This window comes from Lissotriton vulgaris, chromosome 10, assembly GCF_964263255.1.
Source record: "Lissotriton vulgaris chromosome 10, aLisVul1.2, whole genome shotgun sequence".
NCBI lineage: Eukaryota > Metazoa > Chordata > Amphibia > Caudata > Salamandridae > Lissotriton > Lissotriton vulgaris.
This window is the reverse complement of record NC_141698.1, coordinates 1,067,172,666-1,067,194,455: the sequence shown is the minus strand read 5'-3', so window position 1 is coordinate 1,067,194,455 and position 21,790 is coordinate 1,067,172,666. Positions and strand designations below refer to the sequence as shown.

The window sequence follows — 21,790 nt, the reverse complement described above, 5'->3', positions numbered from 1 at the left end:
CTCGAGAAAGTTTCTAGTGACCTCTGAGCTAGCTGGCACACATAATTAAGTCTAACATATTCAATAGAGACCTAGTCGACCTCAGTCCTACGTCTACACTGTTGTTTATGTTATTCCAATGCGCAGAGCATATTGGGAATACAGAAACTACACTACAAAATTGGCCTGTATCAATCATAAATCTGTACACTCCAAGTCTCCTGCGAACCTTGCTCTGAAAATCGTGGTCTCCAGAGGAGACAGGCACTCTCGGTGTGCCAGGGATTTTGAGTTGAAACCACCCCTTTTCCGGAAGAAGAAAACCTACAACAGAGCTTTCTCTGGGGCTGACCCCAGAATCTGGAACTCACTGCCGCCTTACATCAGAAGAATACGTGCCCTGTCAAGTTTCAAAAAGGAAATGAAGACCTTCCTAAGGGGTAAATTCCTTCCCTAATCTCTCTCAGTGCCTCTGCAGTTTCAGCAGAACAGAGACTCGTATTTCAACTCTAACGGGATTGTTGACTCTTCTCTCTCATGTTTGTATGTTTCTTTTTGTATCTAACTTGTTTTTGTTAATTCTTGAAATTAATGTAATTACTTACTACTGCTGTAAAGCACTCGGATACCCTCACGGGCCATGTTTGCGCTATACAAAACACTAAATAAATAAATGTACATATGAATGTTTGTATATATGTAGGTATAAACGCATGTATGAATGTATGTATGTATGTATGAATGTACATATGACAACAAGTATGTATTTAGGAGCGTATGTATGTTTGTATGCACGTACATATGAACGTATGCATGAATATATGTATGGATGGACGTATGTATGTATGTATGAACGTATGTATGTATGAAAGTATGTATGTATGTATATATGTATGAATGTATGTATATGTGTATGTATGTATGTACGTATGTATGCATGTATGTGGTATTTGAATAGCACAAACCTAGCCAAGAGGCAGTAGAGTGCTGTTATGGTCCCAAGGTAACGATCTAGTCAATGAGGAATTGAAGGTGTAGCTGCTTTCTGAGATCAGAAGTGGATTTTTGTGTCATGAGGCACTGTTTTTTAAAGATGTGTGTCTTCAGCTCTTTCCTAAATTGGAGCATGTTCATGGTGTTCTACAGGTCTTGATGGAAAAGAGAATGTTGTTAGTTCCTGAGTGTTGGTGCAAAGATGATTTAACAGAGAGGGAAGCGCTCCCCCCATCCTTATCTTGGTGTTCCCTGTAATAGCCCGATCAGTGTGCTGAGGTTTTCTCGACTGTACACCTGCACCCCTACTACCTGGGTGATGGACTCAACCCCAGAGGTAACTGACTTAAGAACTGAGTGTGGTGATGCTGACACTAGGATTTCAACAGGAAATTGCAACTTGATTCATCTATCTAACATTCCAAAACAAAAAGACCAGTATTATACATGCCTATAAATATATATTTTTCATTTGTTAGAACAAATGGAAATGTTGATCATATATGCATGTATTTTTATTGCGTTATTTACAAAGTGTATGCTTGTAGAACATGTGTGTAGAACATATTTAGTGTTGGTAAGTTGTAGTTTACATGTTCATAGATGGAAAGGGAGGTTTCCCTGATTCCAACTAGTAACACTGGAAACTACAGCTGCTCAGTGCAAAAATGGAGAAGGCCTGTGGCCGTGAATCTTGGTGCCCTGGCTGGGGTGTGAAGAGAGCCACCGGGCACGATAGGCATGGGTCAGTCATAATTTTTATATTTTCATACCTTCATGATGCCATTTTTTCTTGGCTAGATTTTTTTTTCCTGCAACGGAAAGCATTTACAGGCCAATGCCAAGATGGCTGCAGGATCTGTTTTGACTCACTGGGTGTAGTTGTCAGGAAGCACCTCAAGAGAATATGGCTTTTACAAGAGGGTCCACCTAAACCCATTAGTCCTCCCACACTGTTTTGCTATGTGAAGTAGTTGGAATGACAACAGGGTAGTCTGTCTGACCAACTCATGCTTCAACTTCCCAAGTTTACTCCTTCTGGTGTTCCAACATGCACACAGAGTTATAAAGCCCTTTTAATGCTAAACCACTTTGTGAATTCTGCAGGTGGGTCAATGCTGGCCCAGGGCACCAATGGTTGGAAGTGATGCTCAGACAGGGAGCTCAGGTCGACTCTTGTAGTGCCACAACTGGAGATGTTGATTTGTTTGGATGAGTCTACTGAGCTAAGAGCATTTCTCAGAGAAGGGGCTGCAGGGGTGCTGTTTTGGGCACTGGGTGAGGAAGATCCTCCTTCAAGCTAGAGTGTCTGCCCTCCTAGTAAATCTCATGAATGGTCAATACAACCATGCACATCTATGGGTTGGTTTCTGGGTGGCAAACCAGCTGCTGCTATCATTTATCTTCAGTTGAGATATCTGGGAGGTGGCCTGTCTTTTGGGCTTTTCCTGGTGCCGCGCTGCCCCTTGCTCTTCTTAGCCTTGACCAGATCATCCCGTTTGAGACCTCTTTGGTAAAGAAAGCTGAGATGAGAACGCTTGAGTTTACGGTACTCAGGAGGTACCCTACTCCTTCATGACAATTTGACTATATAAAGGAAGCAACTGAAAAGGCTGCTAAGTCGCATACATGAATTAAGGAATGGCACTCAACAGCAAAACATATCATGATGATTACAACATGGTTCTCAACTCTATAAAAACAAATGGTCATGTTCAGACTCAGTAAAACACTACCGAGGAAAAAAGTGTCAGAATTACATAGTTCTATAAAACAAATACATGGTTCAAACTACGACGATGATAGTGAAGAGAATGGCCAGTACCTTCCCAAAGAAGATTAGAAGGATGATTAGGGTAAGACCTACAGCAAAGTCTATAAGATTACAGGGAGGCTTGGACCTGTGAGGGTTCACAGCTCTCAGCAGTTGCAAGTTTTCAGTGCCTACATGTGCATGTAGGTTCTGGAACAACTTCATCAAGGCATAGAGAAAGGAGCCTTTTTCGGGGATGCCTATAGGAGATCCAACTGAGGATGAAGGAAGAATGGGTGTTTGTCAATAGCGGCAAGACTGAAGATGTCCTCATAAGTCACCAGGTCTTGCTGATATTTCATTTGAGTGGTCTACTACCGGAATAGTGGATACTGTTTGGAATATGTAGACAATACCTCATTGAAAACGTTATTCCTAGTAACAGATCCTCCAAAAAGGTAAGACAACACAGTTTCATTAATACAGTGCAATCAAAATAAGACTTCGTTCCTCCTTCTTTCTTTTTTAATTTCTTTCCTGCCTTATTTCTTTCAATCCTTCCACCTTATTTTCCTTCTAGCCTTCTGTTCATCTTTACTGCTGTCTTACATTCCTTCTTTCCTTTTTCTTGCCTTGTTTCTTGCTATGTTTCACTCTTTGTTCTTTCTCATTCCTTCTTTCCTTCTGCTTCCGTCTTTCATTTTTCTTGCTTTATTTCTTGCAATATCTCTTTCTTTTTTCTTTTATTTCTTTCCTTCTGACTCTACTTCTTTGTTTCTCTCCTTTTTCTTTCCTGCTTTGTCTTGCCTTTTTTCTTTCTTTCCTTTCTTATTTTTCCTTCTTTATTTCTACGTTTTTTCTTGTCTTATTTTCTGAATTGTTGTGCTATTTCTTTTTTCCTCCTTCAATCCCTTCTGGCCTTCTTTCATTCCTGCCTTCTTTCTTCTCTTCCTTCTTTCTCAAAGAGAAGCGGTTGGCACACAATGGTCGAAGGATTCACTTTTTAGGGCTGTGATAGTCAAAACCTTTTGATTTGACTAAATATGTGTGCATGACATTGTTCTTACCGGGAGAAATTAGGTAGGTTGTTCAGGGGGAAAAAACCTTACTCAAACAACAGCCACAATCCTTGTCAGGGTGAACCATAAAACGTTCTTACATTAACATGTGCTTAACCCTCTGGTAGCTTGGCATAAAAGTATGCAGGCTTAACTTAGAGACAATGTGTGAAGTATTTATGCAGCACACAAACAGTAATAAAGTGAAAACAGAACACCATTTTTTTTATAGATTTTGCCACAAAATCACAAAATTCAATAAGTACAACCAGAAATATGCAATTTCAAAAATTTAAGGTAAGTATAACGCCTGAAAGCAGACAGCACCACTCGCGGTTATCTGGTCAATCACTCAAGTCATATTTACATAGTGCTGCTTCTCACTCGTGAGGGTCTCCAGGCACGTGTTGCAGGTCTCAGCCGAAAGAGCCAGGTCTTTAATCCCTTCCTGAAGTCGGTAAGTGAAGGCTCAGTGTGGAAGTGGAGGGTGTTCTAGGCTTTGGCGGAGAGGTGGGAAAAGGAACATCCTCTGGTGCATCTGCGGCATATACGTGGGATCTCTGTTAGGGCGAGGTGTGCAGAGCAGTCCTGCGTGCTCGGTGAAAGTGCAGGCTGTGGTTCATGTAAGCAGGCTCTTGGTTGTAGAGGGATTTGTAGGCGTGGGTCAGGAGTTTGAAGTGGCATCACTTGTGAATTGGGAGCCAGTGAAGGTCTTTTAGCTACTCGGTGATGTGGGTTCTCTTGGGCAGGTTGAGGATCAGTCTGGCCTCTGTGTTCTGGATCGACTGGAGTCTTTGCATTAGTTCTGTGGTGTTGCCTGCAGAGAGTATATTGCTGTAGTCCAGTCGGCTGGTGATGAGGGCCTGCGTTATCGTCTTCCTGGTGCTGGTTGGGAGCCTATTGAAGATCTTGCAGAGCATGTGGATTGTGTGAAAGCAGGCTGAAGAGACGGCGTTAACTTGACTTTTCATTGATAGTTTGATGTTGAGGTTGGGGGCGTGGACTTTGGGTGTGACGGTATGTCCGAGTTCCGATGGCCACCGGGAGTTGTTTCACAGGGCGGTGTGTTTCCCTGAGATAAGGACTTCCATCTTGTTCGTGTTGAGCTTAAGGCAATTATCCTTCATCCAGGTTGAGACTTTCTTCATACAGTTGAGAAAGTTAGTCATCGTGATGGGGGAGTTGGCTGGGAGCAATAGGACGAGCTGGGTGTCATTGACATAGGAGATGATGTTGATATTGTGCAATCTGACAATGTCTGTGGGTGGTGTCATGTATATGTTGAAGAGGGTTGGCCTTCAGGATGAGCCCTGGGGGACACCGCAAATGTTGTACTTGGCTTGTGATGTGAAGGGAGGGAGTTGGAATTTCTAGGTGCATCCTGCTAGTAAGGATGCCATCTGTTTGAGCACATAAATTGTGATGCCGATCTGGCATAGGCGATTGATGAGTGTGTGGTGGAGACAGTGTCAAAAGCTGCAGAAAAGTAAAGAGGGTTCTGGGCGGCTGAATCTCCTCTGCCGAGTAGGGTGCTGATGTCGTCTGTTGCGGCGATTAGAGATGTCTCTGTGCTGTGGTGTGTCTGGGAACATGGCCATGGTTATCAAGGTGTTGAGGATGGTGGTGACTTGGTGGCTGATCTCGTCTCTTCCAAGGTTGATGAGTCAGTGGGGGCAGGGGTCGGAGGGTGCTCTAGTGTGGATAGTGTTCATCAGAGTGGTTGTGTTTGGTGTGCTGAGTTGTTTCCATGCAGCGAGCGAGTGGTTGGCAGTGTTGGTGGTTGATCAGTGGTTGAAGAAGTTGGCGGGTTGGGGGTCGAAGTTTTTATAGATGGTTGCCATCTTGTTGTGGGAGTGGTCAGAGAGGTTGACCCAGAGTTCGTGTGATGCGGAGATAGCGTTTTTGGTGGCAGATGGGCAGGTGAACTTTATGACAATGGTGAAGAGTTCCTTGGGTTGGTTGGCACGTGTGTCAATTTGGTGGGTCAAGGCCTCCTTTTTCATGGCTTTGATCTGTTGGTGGTAGTCGTTGAGGGCTGATTTGAAAGTGGCTCTGTTAGTGTGTTTCCTACTTGTGTGCCATTTTCTTTCTAGTTGTTTGCACCTGCGTTTTCACATTCAGAGTTCCGAGGTGTCATGTGAGACCGGGTGAAAGTCACAAGTTAAGGCTGATCACAGTAGAGCATGCCCAGATAAAGGGACCAGGCTAGGCTGCTGGTAAAGTTACCTTTCAAAGTCTAGCGCAAAGAGCTCCATCTGCAATGGAGGAGGCCGCGAGCAGCAAGATGGTCAGGGCTGTAGCATGAAGAGCATGCCAGGTCTCGTGGACAGTCATGGCTGTAGCACAAAGATCCTGTTGGCAGCATGGACACTTGTTGCTGTAGTGTTGCATTGGCAGTCACTGATGCTGTAGTGCGAAGTGCAGATCTTGCATTGCCAGTTTTGCCACATTTTACAGCACCTTGGGACCCTCATGGGTGAGTAGTGCTCTCTATAAATCCCTGACTGATTGATTGATTGATTGATTGATTGATTGATTGATTGATTGATTGAGTTGTCACTGTACTGTGAAGAGTCGGATTTACAGAGCTTCATGTTGGCGGTTGGCACAGGTGGCAAGATCTTCGTGCAAACTGGCTCATTCATGGTCACAAAGAGCACAAAGCTTCAGGATTTCTTCATTTCCTCAAAGAGGAGCTCAACCGATGATACATTAGGGCCCAGGACCAGAGGGGCACTTCTTGAGGATCAGAACCTCAATCCAGCAGAGGCCAGCGGGGCACAGGCATGTCCAGTTGCAGGTCTAGTGCAGCAGGTCAGCTGGGCAACTGCAGGGAGTCCTCTGGAGCTTGTTGTGTCCCTGTACATCAGAACAGGTAGTCTGTCTGCTGACCCATGGAGTTACTTCAGGCTGAATGAAAGGTACAGGTACAGTCTTCCTTCTCAGCAAGCAGGGCAGGCCTCAAGCAGCAGGGTGTCCTTCTGTAGTATCCACAGGTCTAGGAGTGTACTGAAGAATGGTCCTGCGGGTCCCCATTTACATACCTGGTGCCGAATTTAAAGTGGGAGAAGTTTTTGAAGTTTTCCCCCTACAGAGGACATTTGCTGCCTCCCTACCCTGGTCCCACGTGTCTGGAGGCACAATAACCTACTATGAAGTCCTATGTGTGTGATCTGAGCCAGTCCCTTGGAAGTGCAAGTGTGGTAAGTGACAGCTCCGCTCCCCCCCAAATCCTGCCAGAACTGACCCATCCTGCCAACATCTCTGGCCTCTATTTGGGATGCTGTTTGGGGGAAATACACAAAACCTAACTGGCAACTACACTTAGTCGTGTAGCCCAGGAACAGGCTGCAGGCTCCAATGGTTAGGTCAAGAAAATGTCAACTTTCTAAAAGTGGCATTTTGAGAATTGTGACTTAAAATCTTACTTCACCATTAAAGAGGGTTTTGAAGTACAATTCCTCAGATACTAAACATGGATGTTCCTACCTTCTCTCACACAAAATATATCACGTATTAAATGTAATAAGGCAACCCAATATTATCCTTTGAGAGAGGAAAACCTCACAATGGTGAAAAACTAATTTGAAAGAGTTATTCATGACCAGGACATGTAAAACTTAAAAGTACATGTTAAACTTTTTATATACAATGAACCCTACCCTATGGGAACTTTAGGGTCTTCCCTAAGGGTGATATATATATTAAAAAGGACGGTTTAGCCTGGCAAAAGGTTTATTTTGCCAGGTCGCAATGGCAGTTTAAAACTGCACACACAGGCTGCAATGGCAGGCCTGAGACATGTAAGTGGAAGGCACAAAAAGTGTTTGAGGCCCACTAGTAAAAATGTATTTACAGCCCAGGACACCTGTGGTACCACTTTACTAGGGGCATACAAGTAAATTGAATTTTCCAATTGGGTGTAAGCCAATTTCATCATGTTTAAAGGAGAAAGCACAAACACTGGTTAGCAGTGGTACACTGAACAGAGTCCTAAAGGTAAGCAAACATGGGTTCAGAAAAAAGGAGGGTTAAGGCAAGAGGTTTAGGGATGACCCCACAGAAAGGGTCAATCAAAAGGCTACTTATAAGGATTTTCAGCCACACTTGATCCATTTGTTTGTGTCCAGCATGCATTAAGGGGCAATGCGTCAGACAACTTCAGCCATTGGCTGACTCCACCATGAGTTATGATATGCTGACCTTTCACTGTGATCACATCCATACACAAAGTAGTTCCTTTTAGTGCCAGAGTGTATTTGAGACAAGAAAAGCATGTCTGCCTTTAGCACATTGTTTTTGTTTTAGAGTGATCAAGGCAAGCAAATTCCCAGAGAATAAAGTTTTACAAAAGCCAAGGCAAAACAAGAATTGCAGAAATGCTGGCAGCCAACACCAGACCTGCTGGCTCTGCCAATGCTTGTTGGCTGGGATTATGTGTCTTCTTGCCTATGTGTATGGGTAAGTAAGCAGACGGATGGCTGGGTGTACCTGTGCATAGGCAAGTGGGTGAATACGTGCCCTGTACACCAATGTCACTGTGGATGAGCCCCCTTGGATGCTACTGGTAGTACTGCACCCTGTACACATTGAATGTGGAAACCCCTGCAGCTTTACTCCTCCCTGTCACAGGATCACGCTTCACCTTTCCACCTTATGATACCCCACTCCTGCAGCGCTTCACCATCTGACCGAAAATTTAACAAACATTGACAAAATCAGTAGGTCTGCTTATTTATATGGAAACATTTTGTGGGTTAATCATGAACTTTTGTGGTGGAAAGGCAGATTGGTCCTTGCCAGTTCGTGTAAGTGCAGTGCTTAGAGGGAGTGGCTATCCCAAAGGGCAGTGGTACAACGCAAAGGGTGGTATTGCGTCAGTAAGGGGTAGTAGTGTGGATTGATGGCGCAGGGCTGGCAGTAGTACAGCGCGGAGGGTGGGAGTGCATCAGTAAGGGGTAGTAGTGTGGATTGATGGTGTGGTGCTGGCAGTGGTACAACGCAGAGGGTGGCAGTGCATCCGTAAGGGGTAGTAGTGTGGATTGATGGTGCAGGGCTGGCAGTGGTACAACGCGGAGTGTGGGAGTGCATCAGTAAGGGGTATAGTGTGGATTGATGGTGCGGTGCTGGCAGTGGTACAACGCAGAGGGTGGGAGTGCTTCAGTAAGGGGTAGTAGTGTGGATTGATGGTGTGGTGCTGGCAGTGGTATAACGCGGAGGGTGGTACTTCGTCAGTAAGGGGTAGTAGTGTGGATTGATGGTGAGGTGCTGGCAGTAGTACAAAGCGGAGGGTGGTAATGCGTCAGTAAGGGGTACTAGTGTGGATTGATGGTGCGGGGCTGGCAGTGGTACAACGCAGAGGGTGGTAATGCGTCAGTAAGGGGTACTAGTGTGGATTGATGGTGCGGGGCTGGCAGTGGTACAACGCAAAGGGTGGTACTGTGTCAGTAAGGGGTAGTAGTGTGGATTGATGGTGCGGGGCTGGCAATGGTACAACGCGGAGGGTGGTAGTGCGTCAGTAAGGGGTAGTAGTGTGGATTGGGGGTAGTAGTGTGGATTGATGGTGCGGTGCTGGCAGTGGTACAACGCAGAGGGTGGCAGTGCATCAGTAAGGGGTAGTAGTGTGGATTGATGGTGCAGGGCTGGCAGTGGTACAACGCAGAGGGTGGGAGTGCATCAGTAAGGGGTAGTAGTGTGGATTGATGGTGCGGTGCTGGCAGTGGTACAACGTAGAGGGTTGGAGTGCATCAGTAAGGGGTAGTAGTGTGGATTGATGGTGCAGGGCTGGCAGTGGTACAACGCGGAGGGTGGGAGTGCATCAGTAAGGGGTAGTAGTGTGGATTGATGGTGCGGTGCTGACAGTGGTACAACGCAGAGGGTGGGAGTGCATCAGTAAGGGGTAGTAGTGTGGATTGATGGTGCAGGGCTGGCAGTGGTACAACGCAGAGGGTGGGAGTGCATCAGTAAGGGGTAGTAGTGTGGATTGATGGTGCGGTGCTGACAGTGGTACAACGCAGAGGGTAGGAGTGCATCAGTAAGGGGTAGTAGTGTGGATTGATGGTGCGGTGCTGGCAGTGGTACAACGCAGAGGGTGGTAATGCGTCAGTAAGGGGTACTAGTGTGGATTGATGGTGCGGGGCTGGCAGTGGTACAACGCAAAGGGTGGTACTGTGTCAGTAAGGGGTAGTAGTGTGGATTGATGGTGCGGGGCTGGCAATGGTACAACGCGGAGGGTGGTAGTGCGTCAGTAAGGGGTAGTAGTGTGGATTGGGGGTAGTAGTGTGGATTGATGGTGCGGTGCTGGCAGTGGTACAACGCAGAGGGTGGCAGTGCATCAGTAAGGGGTAGTAGTGTGGATTGATGGTGCAGGGCTGGCAGTGGTACAACGCAGAGGGTGGGAGTGCATCAGTAAGGGGTAGTAGTGTGGATTGATGGTGCGGTGCTGGCAGTGGTACAACGTAGAGGGTTGGAGTGCATCAGTAAGGGGTAGTAGTGTGGATTGATGGTGCAGGGCTGGCAGTGGTACAACGCGGAGGGTGGGAGTGCATCAGTAAGGGGTAGTAGTGTGGATTGATGGTGCGGTGCTGACAGTGGTACAACGCAGAGGGTGGGAGTGCATCAGTAAGGGGTAGTAGTGTGGATTGATGGTGCAGGGCTGGCAGTGGTACAACGCAGAGGGTGGGAGTGCATCAGTAAGGGGTAGTAGTGTGGATTGATGGTGCGGTGCTGACAGTGGTACAACGCAGAGGGTAGGAGTGCATCAGTAAGGGGTAGTAGTGTGGATTGATGGTGCGGTGCTGACAGTGGTACAACGCAGAGGGTGGGAGTGCATCAGTAAGGGGTAGTAGTGTGGATTGATGGTGCAGGGCTGGCAGTGGTACAACGCGGAGGGTGGCAGTGCATCAGTAAGGGGTAGTAGTGTGGATTGATGGTGCGGGGCTGGCAGTGGTATAACTCGGAGGGTGGTAGTGCGTCAATGAGGGTTAGTAGTGTGGATTGATGGTGCGGTGTTGGCAGTGGTACAACGCGGAGGGTGGCAGTGCATCAGTAAGGGGTAGTAGTGTGGATTGATGGTGCGGTGCTGGCAGTGGTACAACGCGGAGGGTGGGAGTGCATCAGTAAGGGGTAGTAGTGTGGATTGATGGTGCAGGGCTGGCAGTGGTACAACGCGGAGGGTGGGAGTGCATCAGTAAGGGGTAGTAGTGTGGATTGATGGTGCGGTGCTGGCAGTGGTACAACGCGGAGGGTGGGAGTGCATCAGTAAGGGGTAGTAGTGTGGATTGATGGTGCGGTGCTGGCAGTGGTACAACGCAGAGGGTGGCAGTGCATCAGTAAGGGTTAGTAGTGTGGATTGATGGTGCGGGGCTGGCAGTGGTATAACGCGGAGGGTGGTAGTGCGTCAATGAGGGGTAGTAGTGTGGATTGATGGTGCGGGCTGGCAGTGGTATAACGCGGAGGGTGGTAGTGCGTCAATGAGGGGTAGTAGTGTGGATTGAGGGTGCGGGCTGCCAGTGGTATAATGCGGAGGGTGGTAGTGCATCAGTAAGGGGTAGCAGTGTGGATTGATTGTTGCGGGGCTGCCAGTGGTACAACGCGGAGGGTGGTAGTGCATCAGTAAGGTGTAGTAGTGTGGATTGATGGTGCGGGGCTGCCAGTGGTATAACGCACAGGGTGGTAGTGCGTCAATGAGGGGTAGTAGTGTGGATTGATGGTGCTGGGCTGCCAGTGGTACAACCCGGAGGGTGGGAGTGCATCAGTAAGGGGTAGTAGTGTGGATTGATGGTGCGGGGCTGGCAGTGGTACAACGCCCAGGGTGGGAGTGCGTCAATGAGGGGTAGTAGTGTGGACTGATGGTGCGGGGCTGGCAATGGTACAACGCGGAGGGTGGGAGTGTATCAGTAAGGGGTAGTAGTGTGGACTGTTGGTGCGGGGCTGGCATTGGTACAAGGCGGAGGGTGGGAGTGCGTCAGTAAGGGGTAGTAGTGTGGATTGATGGTGCGGGCTGGCAGTGGCATAACGCGGAGGGTGGTAGTGCGTCAATGAGGGGTAGTAGTGTGGATTGATGGTGCGGGGCTGGCAGTGGTAATGTGATGCTGACGGTGGCATTGGTCTTTGCTGCTATCAGCGTGATGCTGAGGGTGGTAATGAGATTCTGCAGGTGGTCTGTAGTTTTGGTTGCACAGGCAATAAGAAGCCTGGTGTGATGCAAAGATCACACCTTGCTGCAGGCCTAGTGAGCAGCTTTCCAGCTGTCCTTCTCTTCGCATTGAGACACTTCCAATCCTGCATTTATAATGGAAAAGGCATCATCAAAAGTACCGCATGCAAATGTATTTGAGACTTTGCTCTCCCTTTAAATACTACTTCGAAGATTGACATTCTGAAGCCCTGGAGAGACATGAAAAGGAGGGGGGAGAGATCAGTTATGCTCGGCTTCGAAAGAAGCAGAATCACACAGCAGCCTGGTGGAATTACTGCTCCCAGCACAGCACAAATGAGTCACATGAAAGGAATGCCTGGCTCTGTGATGGAGTCAGTCGTGAGGGGTAAGGTACACTGAAACTGGCATTAAAACCGTAGACCAAAGGAAGGCCTAATGTGCTCCAATGAAAGCGGGGTCCTTCAGGGGCTCTTCAGATGGACCCACTCTGGGAAATCTCTTCCTAGTCGAACCTGATAACGAAGAGCAGCTCTTAAATCTACTTCAAACCCGGGAGAACAGATGCAGCTGCCCAGCAGGGCTCCTCAATTCGCCAATCTCTCCCCCCTACAGAATTTTCAAATGAAACACGTCCAAAATGGGAAAAAAGCTCCAAGGCCGACTGAGCTGTCCACTGTCCGGTGCTGAACAGCAGCACTGCAATCTCATCACAGACAGGAATAAAAGTTCAACCCCCACAGAGAATAAATAGAGTCAGGAAACGCGCACGCGTTCTTACTGCAGACTGTTCGAAGGGGCATTTCCGGTGTGGCCTGAAGGCCACAGCAGTCGACTTTGGAACTGGGGAAGGAGGCTCGAGTCCTGGCGTTGGCTCAACATCCTGTGATTCTGGGCAAATAAATGACTTCATCCTCCCGAGCCTAGAAAATAAACCCGACCTTGTGTAATGTTGTCTGGAGCTCATAACCGGCTCTAAACCCCTCGAGTCAAGCTCACGTCATATAAAGCCGCAAAAGACAAAGAATGTCCCTTAGGGTACCACGGCGGCAGAGCCTTTCTCAAACTACAAAACAGCTCTTGTTTACAATAGGGGGCGCCGGATACTTCGACATTTATGGCATCGAAACTCTGCCTTGCGCATCAGTGTCTGAAGGATCCCACTGTAATGCCAGCTCCCTTACGAAACCCGAGAGAGCAGAGCCTGGCAGTCCATGCTGTCTGGACAGACGTGTCGATAGAACATTCCATTGGAGATACAAGGATTTAGTCCCAGTAAAGTCAATGGCGTGACCCATCAGAGCAAGAACAAGCAGCCAAAGGGCCACTAAATAATTCGAAATTGAAATATTTACCTAAGAAGACTTTTTGAGTGAAAGTCTCAGGAGCTTCGTTCGGCATGTCTGTCTTAATCCACTGATTGAAAGACAGGGCTAGGAGTGGTTGGCATGGACACAGGGTTCGAAGAGGAACTGTGATGTCACAGTGACCACCCTGGCAACCCTTGAAACGTCATTTCAGTTCTCTTTCCTACACATAGACCGGCAGAGAGAGCCGCTCGCGGGGGATGGTGCGCTTTACAAACACACATAACAAAACAGAGAGGTATGAAGGGGGCTGCTTTCGACGATATTTAGAGTAAAAAAATTGCTGTATGGGGCAAAATAAAAAAACATGCACTATATCAGAACTGAGCTGAAAATCTGGTAACGCTACTGTGCCTCTTGGTTATCAGTGTCTTCTTTAAGGTTTACACTCGGGGTTATTAGTTTTTGTATAGCGCTTAAATCCTTGACGTGGACAATGTGTGGGATGGCACATACCTATCATTTTATTCGGAGGAGGAGGGGCTCCCGCTCTATGGATACTTTGTATTTACTGTGTAATATTGAGTCTTCAGAAGCTCTGCTTTAAGATGCAAATTTTCAATAGCTCACTATTTGGGGGGAGGGATGGGGGGTGCGTGGCCTCCTCCCCAAGCTCAAATGGGCCCCGGGGACCCCATCGGTCAGGGCCATGTTTTAATTAAAGGGGAGCAGGGTGCGTGCCCCTCTCTCCGTGCCTTAGGGGACCTTATCCCCTGGGACCTCGTACATTACTATTAGGGGAGGGGAATGCGTCTCCTCCAAGCCCAAATGGGCCCCGTGGACCCCATGCCTCAGGGCCATATTTTATCTAAAGAATAGGGGGCACATGGCCCTCCTCCCTGAGCCTTAGGAGACCCGCGACCCTACCCCCCCGGGGTCAAACACATTACTATTAGGCCCCAAATACCTCATCACATTGGGGGGCTGCGGGGAGCACAAGTGCTCCTGCAGACCCAGTCGGCTCCTGCACTTGGAGCTGGCATTGCTCCTGCCCAGTGGGAGAAGCTCCTTCCGCTTGCTCCCAACGGACGGGAGCCTTCCCAGTTTCCCTGCCCGCTACAGTGCAGGTAGGGACACAGATGTATGCTCCCAGCCAGCGGGAGCATTTTCAAATCTCCTTTTGGGTGGGAGCACACTTCCTTCACTGCCCATGGTTCTGCGGGCAGGGAAACCAACAGTGTCCCGGGGGTGGGCTCACCTGCAAACAGTAGAGATGGGGTCCCTGGGACCGTAGAAGGTTCGGGGAGGGGGACCACACACTCCCTTCTCCTCTATTGTTTGGCCCCAGGGAATGAGGTCCCCGGGGCCCAAAATGGGCTCAGGGATGGGGGCCCCCAACTCACACCCCACTCTCCAAATATTGGTTAAAAAAAAATGGCTGGCCACCATTTTTTTCAATGATCCCACAGGAGTCCTGTGGGATTGTGGCAAAAACGTCTGATTATTTCTACTTTTCGCTACCCCTAGGGATCCCTCTGGGACCTCCCTTCCACAAGAGCTAGTAGTTGGGCGGGGTTTCAGTACTCAGCCACTTTATATGCTTTTTTTGATATAAAAATTGAAGGACACGGGACTTGGGGCCAGATGTAAGACCCTTAAAATTGCGTCGTTTTGTGACTCGCAATTTGCGACTCTCAAAATGTAATTTACAACAGCGTCTCAGTCTTAATGGGGTTGCAATTGCATGCCTCGTTAATATTTATGTGGAGATGCAATTTGGGACTCCATTGGGAATGGCTAGCACTCCCAGGAATGGCGGCCTGCTGGGGTCAGTACCAAAATACCCACCGTTTTTGTTTTGTTTTGTTTTGTCCTGACGAAAGCTCCATAGACCATTTTGGCCCAGGTGAGCTGAAACATGTCGACCTGTCTTGAGAGAAATATGGTAATCCAGTAACTCGATTACTTAATATATCACTATTTTTTAACTCACAGTACCCACCTCTTTACAATAAAACTCGCTACAGGTGTGTCACTGTTTTTAAAATAATTTTTTGATCCATCTACCACCTCCTTAGATTTGTCCCCCGAATCTCTGGACACTTCTACACTGACCGAAGGTTGCCTCGGGTGAGGCAGGCATATAGCACGTTACTTGACAACCCGATGACTATGCCATGACGCTTGATAAGGGGCGGACGAAAAGATATACTGCAACATCAAAATCAACAAGCGTCTATGAGGGTTGTCAAAAATAACCAATGGTTATTGTAGATACCAGTGTCCATTCCCATTGTTGATCATTTTGATATCTACCCAGGGGAACTGAATGGACTTTAATTCCTCTTCAATCCCCCTTGATGAATGAATGGGGTCAGCAGACCACCATGTCTGGGACTGCTTTTTAAATAAAGTTTATTTTTTTGAATGCATTCTGTTTTCCTTAAAAGAAAACAGGATACATTTAAAAAAGAAAAATGAAACGTTTCTGTTTCATTTTTAAGAGTAGGCAGGGGTCTTGCCTGCTCCTAAAAAATATTTCCGCATCCATTCACAAAAGGGAACAGGTCCCCTGGGGACCCCTTCCCCTTTGCGAGGGGCTTACCACCTACCTGAAGTAGATGGTAAACTGCGAGTGTTTTGCGACCGCAATTGCGGTTGCAAAACAATCGTACATTGAAGTGCGAGTCGCTATTAGGAAGGGATGCCCTTGCACGCCCCTTCCTAATAGCGAGTGGCAAACCCTATTTTGTGAGTCGGTAATAGGTTACTGACTCGTAAAATAGGGTTTGTACATGGAGCACACTATTTTGCAGTCGCAAATGGGCTGATTTCCCGTTTACAGCTGAAAAAAAAACAGTTGTACATCTATCCCTAAGTCCCCTAGTCCTGCAATGACTGCCAGCAATGTTTTTCTCCATGTTGCTGGCAGCCAATCAGAGCCTTGATCCCACGGGAGCAAGTTGGCCCAAGAGTAAAAATGCTCTTAGGCCTATCAGAAGCCTCTATTTTTAAAAACTGAGTTCGAGAGACTCTTATGAGAGTCCCTCGAACATAACCGTCCAGATATACAAATATTTTTGGAGCTTAATAACTGCAAAACTACTGCACAGATTGCAACAAATCACAAACAAACAGACTTTCTGCACCAAGATCTGTCTCCATGCCAAATTTGGTGTAATTCCATTCAGCAACTATTGTGGCAGTGCTTCTTAAAAAAGTAATGCATGGGATTTTGCACTTTGAGACCCCACTTGATGGGTCACCACAAAACTTTTGCAAAACAATATGAGAGAGAAAGGGTATTTTGCCAGTGAAGGCAGGGTCGGGACTCCTGGTCCCCTTATATCAGAAATAAACAACAAAGTAAGGAGTAAACCCTTTCAATAAATCCCAACCTCAGTAGGGGAGGGCGAGGTGCGTTAATCACAACCCATTAAGGGACATCCTTTGTCCTTTAGAAGACCCCTCACTCACCAAACTGGTTGGTGACATGCTTCATCATCGGGGTCCCACCTGAACAGCCGAGTGCCGTCCAGGTGTGCTGCGACACCTAACTACAGTGGAGCTGGTTTCTTCTTTATATGTACAAGAGAGGTAATCGTGTGTTTAAAAGGTATCCAATGCTACACACTCAAAGACTTTATTCTGGAGTGTCTTGAATACTAATTAAAATGTCGGACACCTGTTGCTCGATTAGGTGGGCTGTTGGTGTTTTAATAAGTTGTATAGTGTAGTTAAAAAGAGGTCTACATGTTTCAACCTATGTGTGATTGTAAGGTTTTCGTCAGGACCAATGTAGCGCCAACGGGATGGTCTACGCACGCTAAGGCGCACCCTGTCCACGTTGGTAGTGAAGTCAGAATCACAAAGTGTGATTCTAAATCAAAAAGTGTGTTCTCCTGAATTCTGAAAAAAAACTAGGAGCACTGGAATTTATGGCTCCATGGGTGTCCCCGAACCTGCAATATGAAGCCCCCGCAACAATTTGTAGAGGGAAGACGGGCGCAAGTCGTGCCTACTGCCTATGCTGTTTCAAAGGGAGCCCCGTAGTACGGGCCCAAGTCGTGCCTATGCTGTTTCAAAGGGAGCCCCGTAGTACAAATTTATGTTTGGTAATGATATTTATCTCCAGAAACGAGGTGTGGCGATCGGGGCCTGCTCCTCCCCCAGCTATGCGTGTCTTCACGTAGGCTGGTGGGAGGAGCAGGTCCTTAAGTGCACACATGGTGCCATTTCTAATAAGCATGTGATACAATGGATGCTGTTAGACCTGGCACCTTGGCGTGAGTCTCCCTTCCACTTTTTGCTGATGTGCCTCCGATGTTTTGCTGGTTTTCCGATACTCAGGGCACTGCGCCACGGCTGATCCGTGCCGCAGTGCAAGTGCTCCCTACTGTAACCTGTACATACGATTGGTATCCATGATTGGTGCATTGGATTTACTGTTAGTCCCTAGTAAAGCGCACGAGAGAGTGCCGGGGCTTGTAGATGCCAATACTGCTGGTGGGCCTGCAGCGCTGGTTGCGCCACCCACCAAGGCAGCCGTAAAAGATGTGTCTGGGAACTGCGACCGCAGAACCCGCGTGCGGTCTCGTGCTGTCACGCTAGCTGGGCAAGTGTCCCCACTTGCCCGCACCGACCCTTCCCTTAACTACATATTAGTCACCCCTATGGTAGGCCTGCGGGCAGGGTGCGTTGTAGGTGTAAGGTAGGACAAGCCCTGATGTGCGTGGCATGTCCTGGTAGTGACTTACAACGAAGACCGTATTTCACTACTGAAGGCTACCTGCTCCATTAGGCCAGACTGAGCTGCGAGGATTATTACGACCTATAATCCCCGCAGGCTCAAGGAGCATGGTAGTGAGTCATGTTTAGTAAGCCTGAACTCAGGATGATGAGATATTTCTTGTAGACAAGTTTATTTCAATATCCTGGGTTTGCAAATGCTACTTTTAGAAAGTTAGCATTTGCTTGCCTAACCATTTCAGTTGCCTCTGCCAGTATGTGTATCCGACTGTCTGGGATGTGTGAGTGACAGGGCTGGAGGGATGACAGGTGGTGAATGCGCAGATTACACCTTAGTGGGAGGTAGGAGTGCCTCTTGACTCGAACTGTCACTGTGCTCGGCCACCACAATGCTGGCTCCACCCTCCTGGGGAGCGGCGGATGACTCTGCCGGCACCTGGCCCAGGAAGGGCGAAGCCCCCATCAACAAGGTACTCTGGCCACCCCTGTCAGGACAATACTGGCTCCACCTCCTGTGGGGCGTCTGATGCGCCTGCCCCTCACACTGAAAGCAGGAGCCGGAGTACACCCGCCGGGGTACTCCAGAACTGAGAGTGGCTATGCAAAGGCCCCCCTGGCCTGCGAGAACAAAGGAATTGGCCTATAAAAGACGGAGCCCTGCTCCTTGAAAATTAGATCCAGTTTGGGCCACAGAACGACTCTGCCCTACGAGAAGGACCGCGAGAAGACAAGGAAGGGTGCTGACTCTTGCCTGTGTCTGGTGCCTTGCTGCTGAAGGAGAGGAAGACAAAACGACTACGACAAGACTTTTTGTGCTACTTTGTGCCAAACTCTACCAAGAGATCTCCGAGGGCTTGGAATTGAACTTGCCCCCTGACCAGCGTCCCAGGACCAGTGGATGCTAACCCCCTTGGAAGAAAGCGACTGCGGGTGCTGACCATCGCCGCAGCACCGACAAAGAGGAAGCTCCTCTAAGGCATCCACACCCTCCCGACCACCGTGACCGGGGCCCAAAGCAACAGCGGAAGCACAGTGAGGACCAGCCGCCGCTGGCCCGAACATCGTGACCACAACTGCGCTGGGAGCCCGAGAGCAAAGTAAAGGAGGGCCCGTCCGGTCCGAGCTATCGAGGCGACTGCATAGCGAGCCGTCCCTCACCTGCAAGGACAGACTACTGCCCTACGAGAATCCACAAGGTCGGTAGCCTGCCCGACAGCCCAGCTGTGAGCCCACAGCTGCATCGACATTTGGCTGGGTACGTCCTGCACTTGGGGACCGTACTGCCACTTGTCACCGCCGCACAGCCGCCGTCTCCAAGGTCGGAGCCGACGACGAAGAGAGGACCGTGCCGCCACAGAGCACCGCTGCCCCGGACGACCAGTGACCTGCTCGGCCGAAGAGCCGCAACGATCAGCGACACCGGGAAGGCAACGCGACGTGGGACAGATCCCCTGGAAGCCGCTGGCTCCACAAAGAACTTTGTTTAACGCCGGCCTACGGGCCTCACAAGAACTACGATAAGAACTGTGGTAACCTAAAGCTAATATCCTGCAACCGTATCCATAAAGTTATTGACTGTATTCACAAGCCTGCGTAAAGTTTATATAAAGAGATATATTTTTACAAGAATACAGTCTGGTCTCGTTGTGTGGTGGGTTGGTTGTGAAGGTGTACTGTTGCAAGTGTTTAACCCTATGTGCCCCAAAGATTAGCCTACGACTGCTTAAGCCACACTACCTAGAGGGTAAGCAGAGGTTGTCTGGAAGGTAACCCTCAGCCCTGACGAGGAAGAGAGAGTCCCTGCTTGTCGCTAGTGTTGCACTGCGCCAACTAGAGCCTCCCCCTTCCTACATTGGACGCAGCGGTGAGGATTTTCGAATTTACACTTGCGATAGTTATACCTGAGCTTCTGACCGCTACACGAGGATTACGGTATAGTTACTAAACCACAGACTTTGCCTTTTGAAAGAAGATTCCGAGTGCCGAAACCATGCCGGGCACAAAGAGCCTGGATGGAGCGGAGTCCACGACCTCCGAGGTCTTGGAGATAGAATGGGACGCCGCGAAGCTGGACAAATACTCAAAGATGGAGCTGAAGTTTTTTTGTAGGAAACTAAAGGTTCCGCACGCTGGTTGCAAAAACAAGCCGGAGCTCTACAAGGCCCTGAAAGCCTGGGTGGAGTCCAGAAAGACCCCGGAAGAGCAAGACGTCCTCGCCGAGCAGAATGCAACAGAGGAGCAGAATGCAACGGAGGAGCAGAATGCACTTGGGGATCTGATCGATCTCGAGCGACAAGACAGCGAGCACAGCTTGGGTAAAGGCCTGTCGCCAGAGGAGCTGGCGGACAGGAAGGAAACCCGGAATCACGAAAGGAAATTGGCAGAATTGAAAATCCAGCTGGAGCTGGAAACAAAAAGGATGGCGCTGGAAGAACGAAAGCACCAAATGAATTACGAAATCAAGATGAGTGAGATGAGTCTCAAGGAGAGAGACTTGGATCGTCCTCCCTCTGGTGGCAGCACATCGCCAGTGCAGGTAGAGTCAAGAGTGCATATCCCGGAGGGCGTAGTCAAGGAGTTCTTTAAGGGGGATGACATAGGACAATGGTTTAGGGCATATGAGGTAGCCATGTCCTCCCACCGGGTCCCTGAAAAGGATTGGGGAGCGGGGTTGTGGGGAAGGTTCCTTAGCGAAGGGAGAGATACCTTGCTAGATTTGCCCGTTGAGAATCAGAGGTCCTATATCCACATGAAAGAAGCTTTGTTGAACAGGTACGGGCTTACCCCTGAAATGTATAGACAGAAGTTTAGGGGATGTACTAAGCGGCCTGGGAATACGTATGTGGAGTATGTGACTTACTTTTGCAGAGCACTGGATGGTTGGGTGAAAGGTAACAAAGTGAATGATTTTCAAGGTCTCTTTGACTTAATTGCATGGGAGCACTTGTCTGATCACTGTTTTCCTGAGTTGCGCCAACACCTGATCGATAGCAAGCTGTCCAACCCAAGGAAGCTTGCTGAGGAGGCGGACCGCTGGCTCAGCACCAGGGTCCACAAGGGTCCCGTGGGAGATTCCGCCAAGAGTGGGCAGGGTCCCCAGCAGAAGAGTGGGGGGGACAAAGGGGGAAAACAGAAAGGGTTCCAAAAAGGCCCCCAAAGTAGTTCCCAAGGGAATCCGCAGCAGGGTTCTCAGCCTCCCCCACCCCCGAAGCAGAATGGGGCCCCGACAGGTAAACCTGTTCCAAAGGGGCCCTTCAATTGTTTCAAATGTGGCGAGCCTGGGCACATATCCAGTGACCCCAAGTGTCGCCTATTTGGAAAACCCGCACCCACTGGTGCTCCGCCCCGACAAGTGACTAGCGTTCACCTGGGAGAAGAAATGATGGTCCCGGGGGGTGGAGATCCCGTTCACATGACCCTGGTCTCGTTAGGAGACAGCGAGATGATCCCTACGAACTACCTGCCCTCTAACACTAAAAAATATGGGCAGGTGGTGATCATCAATGGTAAGGAAGCCGAGGCTCTTAGAGACACAGGAGCCAGTGTGACTGCAGTGAGGCAGCACCTGGTGTCTCAAGAGCAGGTTGTACCCCATGCCTACTGTAGGGTTATCAATGCTGATAATTCCGAGAGCCAGTGTCCGATGGCTCAAGTTCCCTTCGAGTGGGGGGGGGTCTCTGGTACTCTGCAGGTCTGTGTGAGAAAAACCATGCCTGTTGACTGTTTGCTAGGGAACGACTTGGAGCACTCCCCTTGGGAAAAGGTGGAGAAAACGACTCACCTGCGGATGGTG

At 48.8% G+C, this 21,790-nt stretch overlaps 1 protein-coding gene across 1 annotated transcript in view; it reads right to left on the bottom strand.

The window, feature by feature from the left end:
• NEK10 (NIMA related kinase 10) overlaps nucleotides 1–21,790 on the bottom strand; it is a 1,232,468-nt gene that overhangs the window by 219,673 nt on the left and 991,005 nt on the right. The window lies entirely within an intron of this gene.